The sequence below is a fragment of the Megascapheus bottae genome, chromosome X (assembly GCF_031878675.1).
Source record: "Megascapheus bottae isolate mThoBot1 chromosome X, mThoBot2.hap1, whole genome shotgun sequence".
NCBI classification, from domain to species: Eukaryota; Metazoa; Chordata; class Mammalia; order Rodentia; family Geomyidae; genus Megascapheus; species Megascapheus bottae.
In genome coordinates, this window is record NC_143547.1 from 27,324,414 (window position 1) to 27,335,856 (window position 11,443).

General features: G+C 38.7%; 1 long non-coding RNA gene across 2 annotated transcripts in view; it reads right to left on the minus strand.

The window, feature by feature from the left end:
• Nucleotides 1–11,443, minus strand: part of LOC150040640 (uncharacterized) — a 51,950-nt gene extending 40,507 nt beyond the window's left edge. For both annotated transcript variants that reach the window (XR_016533750.1, XR_016533749.1), the window contains exon 1: nt 11,331–11,443. This is a non-coding gene — a long non-coding RNA (uncharacterized LOC150040640). The remainder of the gene's footprint in view (nt 1–11,330) is intronic.

Consider the following 11,443-nt stretch of genomic DNA (forward strand, 5'->3'; position numbering starts at 1 on the left):
ATCATCAGCAAAATATTAATCATACTCCAAACCTGACATACACTCGTTCTCCCATGTTCCTGAGGTACAATACATTCCAGTGATTCAAACGACATTCCATTTCCTCTAAGTGCAAATTCAATCTGTCAAATTGCATGACAACATCATAAAGCTGCTGACATTCTGAAACCCAACCTGCTAAACATCCTGAACAGCCTTCTCCAAAGAGAAGTTGAAAAAACACAGAATGTTATCCTGTTCTCAGATGTGGGGAGGTCTTAAAAATTCCCCCTCAGGATTTCAAGAGAAGGCCCCTCCCATAAATGTCCCAAATACGAACAGAATTACAAATTCTCTATCTAATTTTACTTATGTTTTTTAAATGCTGCCCAAATAACAATTTTCTTCAGGCCCCGAAGAATGTTAAGGGGGTTGGAGATCTATGCAGACATTGGCATAAACCCTTGAAAATGTGGGTTGTATCTTTAAAAGGTGTCAAAGAAGATGAAATGCTATAATCTCCACCCACTGTCACTTAAGACTCACTACCCACGCACTGCACAACCAGCATCCTGCATCCACCCTTTCTTTTCAATCCCACTCCATTAGACCATGGAAACTCAGGATGTGTGGCCGCAACAGCCCCCTGCTTCAGATCCAGCTGGCCCCACCACGTGGCAAGGCCCTGACCTTAGTCACACTTCCCCCCTGACATCCTGTGAGTGGGCTCAAGCAGGAGCCAGACCTTCCCACTGTGCAATACGCCCTGCCCCTGGAAATGACAGCCCCCCACTCCCCAAAACATTCCATTCTTGTTTCCCCTGACCGAGCTTCCTGGTCGCCACCGCTCCTGCTCCAGAACAACAGGTCTTTGAATCTGTGTCCCCACTCTGGGAGCACCTCTAAACATTTCTGTCTTCTCCATATTACAAGGCAGCCATTTGCACCTTCACTTTGGAAATCTCTTCTAAGAAGCTCGTTCTTTCGGCTTTTGTCTAAGCCTTCCATGGTAACTAGGAACACAACATTCACTTCCAGGGAAATTACGAGTACATCAAATGTCAAGTATGCCACTACACAATTTATGTAAGTAATACAGCTCTCTTTATGAGATGAGTAGGTCTTCATTTAGAAGAGACGATCCACTGCTTTGGAATTATAAGTAAGGCATGATCTCCCCAGTAGTTTTACAAACTGGACACGAAAAGGATTTCAAAAAGCACTTGGTTTTATGTAATTTTCCATTCTTTTGTAGTACTGGGTACCAACCCAGAGCCTCCCACATACTAGGCAAGTGCTGTACCACTCAACTACACTTTAGGCACCCTTGTATTAATAAACCGGTTCAGGAGTTGAAAAACAGTTTAAAGCCAACTTAGTTTTAGTTGCAGCATCAAGAAGGAAGCAATTATTGGTTTCATGGGCTGTTACAGTATTAATCCTACCTTCTTAGGATCTGAATGTGAGTCCTAAAGATTTTTTTTTCTATATACAGAAGTAAACCTGGAGAAAGGAACACTATGGGGTCAGCTAATGTGCCTGCCCTCCATTCAGTGTCCTTACATTATTCTCAGAATTCACAATCAAACCTGCAGTCAGTACCCTCCCCACTCCACTCCAGTGCCCAGACCTACAAAACTTGGAGCAGCTATACGAGAAGTTTCTATTACACTGAATAGAGACTAGGCAGATTAGGAAAGAAGAAGAAGACTTGAAATGCCAGCAAACTGGCAGTTAAAATTCCCATTCCTTTTCCTCCAGTGTGCCTGAATCTGGGCTCAAAAACACCCTGTTTCCAGACATTGAGTGCTGGCAGACAGGAGATGCCTGGAGCTCTGGCTCAAGCAGCAGGGAAAAATTAACTTTTAGTGCTCACAAAAGGCAGGAGAAGCCTACACTTGCCTCTCCTCTCCATTCTCTCGGGGCCAAAGTCTCCAATGAACCCTTCATTAGAGATGTCAGCCAGCAGCAGGGGCAGACTGAGTGACCGTAGGTAGCTCTGAAGGGGCATCCTTCTCTTCTGGAGTCCATAGAACTGATTCCCAAGAGGAGGGAACGAAATGCACTATGTCTTTCTTTCTGTCACTCAGTCACCTGGAATAATGATCAGAGTTGTAAACATCTATGTCAGAGTTAAAAGTAACTACAGTTTCCTAGCTAAATGACCCAAAAGGAGAAGTCCCATGGAACTTGAAAGCACTAGAAATGATGACAGTAACTTAGCATCAATATGAATCTCATCCTCTATTACTTCATTTCCAGTTTTTAAGAAAGTGTTTATGTACTCCCAACCCCTCATTACCAGTTTATACATATGGATCTCAAGTTAAATAGCCTACCAAAGAGTTTGAGAACTACAGTGTTAAGATTGTAAATTAGTCAATACATGACACACATACTGGCAAGGGAGAAACTGGGATTCCAACTGACAAAAGCTGGGTTGTGATTTGCTCAATGGATGTAACCTCTGGTTGGTTAGATCCATCTGTCTGTGAAAATTACAATGTTAACATTCTTCATTTTATCCAAGACCCAGACTCTTATAAAGCCCAAAAATGCTGGACAGAATTCAAAATTACTCAACTTGGACAATGGCAAGTGACAGATGTTAATGCCAAAATGACATGGAGATCCCAAATTCCTGACAAGGACTTTAAGGCAGTGATTATAGTGCTGGAGTGAAGACTCAAGTGGTAGAGGGATAGTCACGAGCATGTGCATGAGGCCACCAGCTCAAGCACAGGCACAAGGCAAAAAATATTTTTAATTTTAATTAAAAATAAAGATTACAAAAATACAGACACTAATTACAACTGGTCTTAAATTCTGTGGAAGCAATTTGAAATGTGAAGCAATTTGAAGAGGGAAATTAAAAGAAAGTATTCTTGGAAATTGTGTAACTATACAGAATTACCAAAACAAATACTCAAAGATAGGGCCAGTCTGAACAACCAAGATGTAAGAGCAAAACAGAGCCTCAGATGCTTAGGGGAACAGAAGGTCTGTCATTTGTGACATGGAAGAAAGGAGAGGAAAATAGTTCTGTATAATTCAAAAAAGTATTTGACAGAGTAATGGCTGAAATACTTAGGTATTTCACAGGTCACCTAAATCTCCCAATCAAAAGGCAGAGTAAACTTCATCTAGAACAAACCTCAGTCCCAACACCAACAATAAAAAAAAGTCCATACTGAAAATTAGATGAAGCAAGCAATCATTTTTTGTTGTTGTTGCCAGTCCCAGGGCTTTGAACTCAGGGCCTGAGTACTGTCCTTGGGCTTTGTCACGGTTAGCACTCTACCATTTCAGCCACGGCACCACTTCAAGCTTTCTCTATGTATGTGGTACCATGGAATCAAATCCAGGTCTTCATGCATGCCAGGCAAGCACTCTACCACTAAGCCAAACTCCTGTCTCCGAGGCAAGCAGTCTTGAAAGTAGTGAGAGTGAAACGACACATTACACACAGGGATACAAACTTTGCAAATTGCTCAAAGTGTCACAGTAGAAGCCATAGAGTTGAGAAAAATGTACAGGATGATTGAAATGAAAGGAAAAGAGATCTTTCAGCACAGAAATGAAGGCCAAACAAAAACATCCCCAGATCAAGATCAAAAAGAGATATCAACAAATCAAGGGAAAGAAAACTAAGTCAATCAAATGATTTTCCAAAAGATAAGTCCAATCTGAACAATAAATATATAAGAACAAAACAGCAAATGATTTTCATCTAAAGCTAATAGCTGAAGAAGATCTGCAGATGAAAGGGAAAGATATCAGAAGAAATCTGGAACATCAGGAACCAACACAAATAGATTCTTGAATAAATAGAAAACACATGTAGGATGGAGGCTAGCAGAAAGGGACTCAACTGGCAGGTAAGATAAAAAGAAGTTGAATACTATAGAAATAGATTATTTGGAACTATGAAAAATGAAGCCTATGCCGAGCACAGTGGCACACACCAGTAATACTAGCTACTCAGGAGGCTGAGATCTGAGAATCAAGGTTCAAAGTCAGCCCAGGGACAAAAGACTGTGAGATTCTTTTCTCAACTAATCTGTGGAAAAGGGAAAGTGGGGCTGTGGCTCAACGGGTAGGCTGGTAGCCTTGAGCTGACGAGCTCAGTGTTAGCTCAAGGCCCAGAGATCAAGCCCCATGACTCTCCCTATGCCCCCAATTAAGTCTGGTGGTTAATTAAGTCTTCCCTCTATGGTATACCTAATGTAAGTTACTAAAACAAAACACCATACAGCTGTATGTTGCTCATGATTGGATAATTGGTGAGAAATGTGATTTGTGGTGATTTCTTCATGGTTTAAACATTACAGTGTACTTATGCAAACTATGTTAGCCATATGATGCGATCATCACAACTACATATCCCTCATCAACTACAGGTCATTCAAGAGTAACTACTTCTCGACATCTCTGCTAAAAGTAAAAGATATTACACTATTTGCGTTAGTGTAAGAAAATGTAAAACAAAATTGTCATTAAAAAGAAAAAGGAGAACTCTAAAACAACAGATGCTGGAGGGGATGTGGCCAGGAGGGATCACTACTACACTGTTGGTGGGAGTGCAAACTCGTTCAACCACTATGGAAAGCAGTGTGGCAGTGCCTCAAAAGGCTAAACATAGAACTCCCCTATGACCCAGCAATTCCACTACTTGGCATTTACCCAACCGTCCAGAAACAAGGACATACTAAATCCACTAGCACAAAGATGTTCATTGCAGCACTATTTACCATAGCAAAGATATGGAACCAACCCAGATGTCCCTCAGTGGATCAACAAGATGTGGTATTTATACACAATGGAATTCTATGCTGCAGTCAGAAAGAACGACATTGCCCCATTTGTAAGGAAATGGAAAGACTTAGAAAAAAAATCATATTAAGTGAAATAAGCCAGACTCAAAGGAACATAGGCTGCATGGTTTCCCTCATTTGTCATAATCAGTAGAAACCTTGGGCTCTACTAGCAGAGATTTACAATAGAACAAAATGAATATTCATAAGGCCATATAGAATGACACTAAATGAAAGGACCTCCAGGATATAGAAACAAAAGCCATATAATGAGTGATTGTTGTCCTTAATGTACTGTTATTTCTCATCTCTTTTGCTGTACCTTGGTTATCTAATATTGTTACAGTATTTCACCTTGTCATCTGATATATTGTATATATGCTTATTTGGTTATTTGAAATAGGATAGGGAAGGAGGAAAACAAGATGAGGGGCGCGAGTGGGAAATGGGGACCGAGACATGAGAAAGGGTAGAATTGAAACAAAAAAATAGAAGATATAAATCTCAACATAACAATAATCAATTCAAACTCAAATGACCAAAATACAAAAATGAAATAAAAAGCAGATTGGAAGATTCTCAAAGTACAGTCAGTGAAACAAAAACATCATGTAATTTAAACAGGACACAGAGTCAAACTACCAGGAAAGAAATAGCAATCTTGAATGCATTTGTATCCAACAGCAGACCTACAGAAGCAAACTGGTGGGAGCATTAAAATCTGACAACTCTAAAGAACAAAGTAATGCCTATTAATATCTGGAGCCTTCAACACTTCAGCCTTAGCAAAATACAGAAATTAAATACACCATTAACTCCATTGTATTTAATATTTATAAAACCTTCTAACCAACAAAAGCAGACTATGTATTCTTTTAAGGAATACATAAAGCAAGATGAAATATGCCCTGAAGCACAAGCATTAAATGACGTCTGGTCATGATAAAATTAAGCTAGAAATCAACAGAAAGAAAGAGGAATGTCCAAATAATCCAAAATTATTTATCACATTTCTAAATAATTTACAACCACAGAGAAATTCTCAGGCAACAAACATTTTGAGCTGGAACAAATGAAAATATGTATCAAAATATATTTTTCAGCTAATACAAATGCCTGTATTTAAAGAAAATGAACTTAAGCAATGATCCAAGTCTCCATCTAAAACTAAAAAACTCAATCAAAGGACAAAATAAAAAAGCAAGAAGGAAATGACACTAATCAGAGAATAACAGAAAACAATGTTGAAAGCAAAAACAAAAATCAATGAATCGAGCTAGGAACGGTGGCTCACACCTGTAATCGTAGCTACTCAGGAGACTGAGATCTGAGCATCAAGGTCCAAAGCTAGCCTGGGCACAAAAGGACCTGAGAACTCTTACCTCCAGTTAACCTCCAGAAAATGGGAAGTGGAGCTTAGCTCGAGGGTAGGGTGGTAGTCTTGAACTGAAGAGCTCAAAGACAGAGTTCAAGCCCCATGACCCACCAAAAAAAAAAAAAAAATCAATGAACCCAAAAGCCAATTCCCTGACAATATTAATAACTACTGTTAAGCTGTAAGTAAAATAATAAAGAAAAAAAAGAACTCACTAATTATTGGGAATGGAAGAGGCAAAATCACCACATAACCCAGAGAATGACTTTACACACACAAAATCAGGAATATAATTTGACTCATTTTTTAATGTACATAAAGTCTGCAGTGTCATCTTTAAAAAAATAAAAAAAACACCATTGGTACTAGAGTAATGCCAGTCTCATACGGTGTATTAAAATGGTTCCCTGGTTCTTTGGAAGAGACTCTTAAACTCATACTTCAACTTTCTGAAATGTCAGGATTTACCAGTGAAATCTTCCAAGTCTGGAAATCCCTTTATCAATAAAATTTCTACAACCCATTTAGTTTCTTTTAATGATTATAGGACTATTTGGGTTACCTATTTCATCATAAGTCATAACCTAAGTTATGACCTTGAGAGAGTACAAGCTATATGAAAGTCCTATTGCATACTCAAGATGAATTGTTCCTTGATATCCCAGATTAAAGAAATTCTGACCTTGGGTCTTCCGCATCACCATAAAGAGCTTTCCAACCTATGGATACAGGGAAAGACAGTGTACAAGGGGCTCAAAAGAAGCTGTTTATAAAGTGTATTTCCTCTTTCTAGCCTCAAAGAGTGGGCTGTCATGAACCACCATGTTTTTGATGCTATCCAAATCCCTATTATCTAACCATAGGATTTGAAATGCTCTATGAAGTGAGCTGGAAACTGAGCTTGAGGTGGGGTAGAGGGTAAAAGTTTGATGTAGGCAAAGGCCGTGGATTTCTCTTAACTTTCGTTTCTTACCAAGTATCCCAGTGAGGTTTTTACATGGCTTCTATCCATGCTTAATAAATAAGGAGTTTGTTTTAATTCTTTACTCCTTTGAAGGAAATTAAACTGCTACACAGTCTGAAAAGTACTGCCCTCAAATGTCCCAAAGGAGGTGACTCGGAATTCTGGCACAAACTTCTCAGGAAAACAGTGGGCCAGCCATTTCCAACCCAGCTAAGGCAGGGCAGTTGTAAAGAGTCAGCCTGGGTTTGGAAACAAACTCGTGGCATCCTACTGGACTACAATTCTTCCCTGATTTAGTCAGACACAACTGAGACTTATAATGATGAAGTGAACTCATAAATCTCCCTGCCCCTGCCTTTAGATGAGGAAGTAGGCTGTGGTTGCATACAGGAAATGACTGGCCCAAGGTCACATACCTGAATGAGAAAAAAAAGGGACTGAGCTCATGTCAAAGGGTCCCAGCACAGTACTCTTCACACTACAAATACAAACATGCATTGATTAAGCTACTATCCATCAGGTACTGTGCCAAAGGTTCCTGTTTTCATGTAATTTGAACTCTGGGGAACACAGACATTAAATAATCATACAAATCACTAAGATGGAAATGAATGAGTTATTAAGGAGAAATGTAGATTATAAAGAAATATCTTTTCTTACAAAAAATCTCATAATTCAGATGATAACAACCATCAACTATAGTTGATGGCCTCATCAATTAAAAAAAAAACAACCAAGGGCACGTGTGATCTTCTGGTGGTAAAGTGAAATGACATGTTATTAAGGCTACTTTTGGAAGCTTATGGATTTGAGAGTGGAAAATGTAAGAAATTCCTGTGGTATCCTCAAGACTGATTATTCCTTGATATTTCTGGATTATAAAAGAAACTTTCTTGACCTTGAGTCTTTCAGATAGCCATAAAGAGCCATGAAGTCCTTTGGTCCAATATGTCATAGACCAAGGAACGAGCATAAAAAGTGGTCACATACACATTATGTGAACAAGATGAAAGAGCTACTCATACCATGGGACTAGTGATAATTCAAGCCAAGCATGACCCATATAGGGCTGGAGACATAACCTAAGCACAGAAGACCTTGCAACAGCCCTCAGCATACAAGCTGACATACTTTAACCTTTCAGTTTAGAAAGCCAGGAAGGTAGTCTTTGATTCATGCATTACCTTGCAAAACAGGCAATGCTTGAATCCAGGACTCAGTCCCTTAAGACCAAAGAAATACAATGAAAAATGCACAGATAAGGCAGACAAATAATCTCTAAGAAGTCTCTCTAAGATTGACATCTTATAGGAAATGTTAACTCCCCACTGACACTGTCAGATCACCCAATCATTTCCCAAAGTAAGCACATTATAGAACCTCAAACTTGAGGCTACTGTTTAAGCTTTGCACATAGCAAATGACTACACGGGAGGGCTTAATAAATAAGATTCAAGTTCACAGTCCAGGAACTGACAGTTGTAGTAAAACTGGAGATATGGTTATGTTTACCACAAGGATCAACAGACAAATAAACTTGGTACACAATTCCATATAAAGCACTGAACTTTCATGAAGAACAAATAAAATCAAGTCACTTACAACATGACTAAGACTAAAACTGACTACTTAAAAGATATTCTGAGAAGCTGCTAAATCACATTGCTAACTGAACTAAAATGACCTGAACTAAAATGACAGAAAAACTGTCAGGCACTGTTACAGAGTAGGTGTATTTAGGTGTATTTGAGTATGTAATGAGTAAAATAGGTATGTAATAAGAACTAGGTATGTAGTAACAGGTATGCAACCATCTTGTCACATTTGAATCATTTCTGAACCCCCGAAAGATGCTCATTTTGACTAAAAGTATGGAGTTCAAGATTTTACAAATGTTTTCCATGAATTGAGCTTTAAAGTCAACAAAGGGGAGCAGAAATAACTTATCAATACAATAAACCATGAGGTCCTAAAACAGCAGCTGCACAAGAAAATGGTTTGTGTTGGCCACTCCACACCCATACCCTTAGAAGCTGTCTCAATAACATAAGGAAGACTCCACTACCTCAGTAATTTGGTGGAGGGAAAATGTAAAAATAACTCCTTATCACTGTTTCAGTGCCTTAGTAAAGGATATGAAGGACTATGCACACATACTTTCCAGTTTTATATCAAAAACTTAAACATGAGTGTTTGTTTTGTGCTCTATGTTGTATCCCCTGTGTTTAGAATAGGGTCTGCTTTGTAAAGTATGGGGTTGACAAAGACTCAATAACTATGTGCATATGATCATATAGATATTTATCAAAATGAACTCCAAGAAATGGAAACAAGGTTTCTTTTTCTTGATTGTTCTTTGTGTTTTCTTTACATTTGTGTGGTTTTTAATTTATCTGTCTTTGGGGGTATCTTTAGGCAGGACACAGAAAGGGAGAGAGAAAAGGTGAACAAATGCAGCAGTAATATTCACTAGACACTGGAAAATGAACTCTACCACTTTTGGATGGGAATGGGAGGGAAAAATGGGAGACAGTGAAGGAGTGAGGGAGTAACATGGGTCAAAAAGAAATGTAGTCACCTGACTTATGTAACTGTAACACCTCTATATATCACCCTTACAATAATAAGAAATACTTCTTAAAAATATGTAGGGTTGGGCAGGGAATGTGACTCAGTGGTAGTGTGCTTACCTAATATACATGAGGCCCTAGGTTCAACTCCTTGCTACCACATTAAAATATTAATAAGATAAAATAATCATGAAAAAAATTTAAATGTGTGGGGCTGAGGCAGAGCTATATATTGATATCATGATTGGAGAAAAATATTTTAAAATTAAAAGTAAGCTGTGTGCAGTTGCTCACGCCTGTGATCCTAGCTACTCAGGAGGCCGAGATCTGAGGTTCGAGGTTCAAAGCCCGGCACTAAAATCTGTAAGACATTTATCCCCAGTTAGCCACCAGATAACTGCAAGTGATGCTATTTTTCAAGGGGTAGGGTAGTAGCCTTGAGCTGAAGAGCTCAGCGACAAAGCTCAGGCCTAGAGTTCAAGCTCCATGACCTACAAAAACAAAATGCAAAGTATTTTCTTTGCTAGGTATGGTGGTCCATCCCTATAGACAAGGCTATTCAAACAAGGCAGAGATGAGAAGATCCACTGAACACAGGAGATTACGGTCAGCTAGAGCAACAAAGAGAATCTGTCTCTTAAAACATAAAACATTCCTCATTAAAAAAAATCTGTGCAGGTCATGGTAATGTCACCTGAAACCCTAGATACTTAGGAGTATCACACTTCTAGGCTACCTAGGGCAAAAAAAAAAAAGGTAAATTGAGTTCTAAGCTAAAACGAACCACTGAAAACTATATATTAAATATAACAAATAAAAGAGACTCAAGCTCAATATGTAGAGATAAAAATCAGACAAGTGAGAATAAGATTGTATTACTAGCTGTATGACAGTAGACAAATGATTGGAATGCATATTCCATGTATCTACAGCCTCACTTCTACACCTTCCTCTCAATGGCAGAGAAAGAATGAAATGCTAAGATTTTTTCCCAAGTCTTGTTCACATCTGATGTCCAACCACCATCCGTAAAGAGAGAATGCTCAAATCTTTCCTATTCTCCTTTGAACTCAACGGTGGATTCCAAATGGTAATGTCTATTATTCCTGTTGCTTTGAGTTTCTTCCCAAAGAGATGAGTCCTTTCATCACATGGAAAGGATTTTCCATTTGCCTGTTACCATATCCCCAACAGGACATTACTAAGCAAGTGATGGGCTGACTGTGACTCTCAAGGGACAAACAAGAAGAGAATAGTTGCCTGGTGGTCACCTACCTGGCCCTAGGCACGATGAACACAGTTTTATGCCTCCAGGAACCTAGTGTATTGATCCTAAAACAGCAAAGGTCTGCTTTAAAGAGAAGACCAGAAGCCCCACCTCACTAAAACATCCTTCGTTTGACTAGCAAATAAAAGTCTGTTTAGAGGTCTCCAAACAGTGATTTGGCAGGGTTAATGCACATACAGAAAATTTTCAATAAACAGATCTGAAACTGATTCGTTAACTTGGCCCAGTTCAAAACATAGATTAAAAGGCTTTATTTTTAAAAGTAAACCTATGTATTCGTTTTTGAGGTTGAACAATCAGAAAAAAAAATTGAGAGATACAATCAAAAGTTTATACTTACAAAGCTGTGTATATCCTGGAAAGAGTATCAAGTAGAAGCCTCATCATGGCCTCAAGTCATGTGCCACTTTAGTTTCCGTGTGTAACATCAACGATAGCACAGCCTTGTAGGAT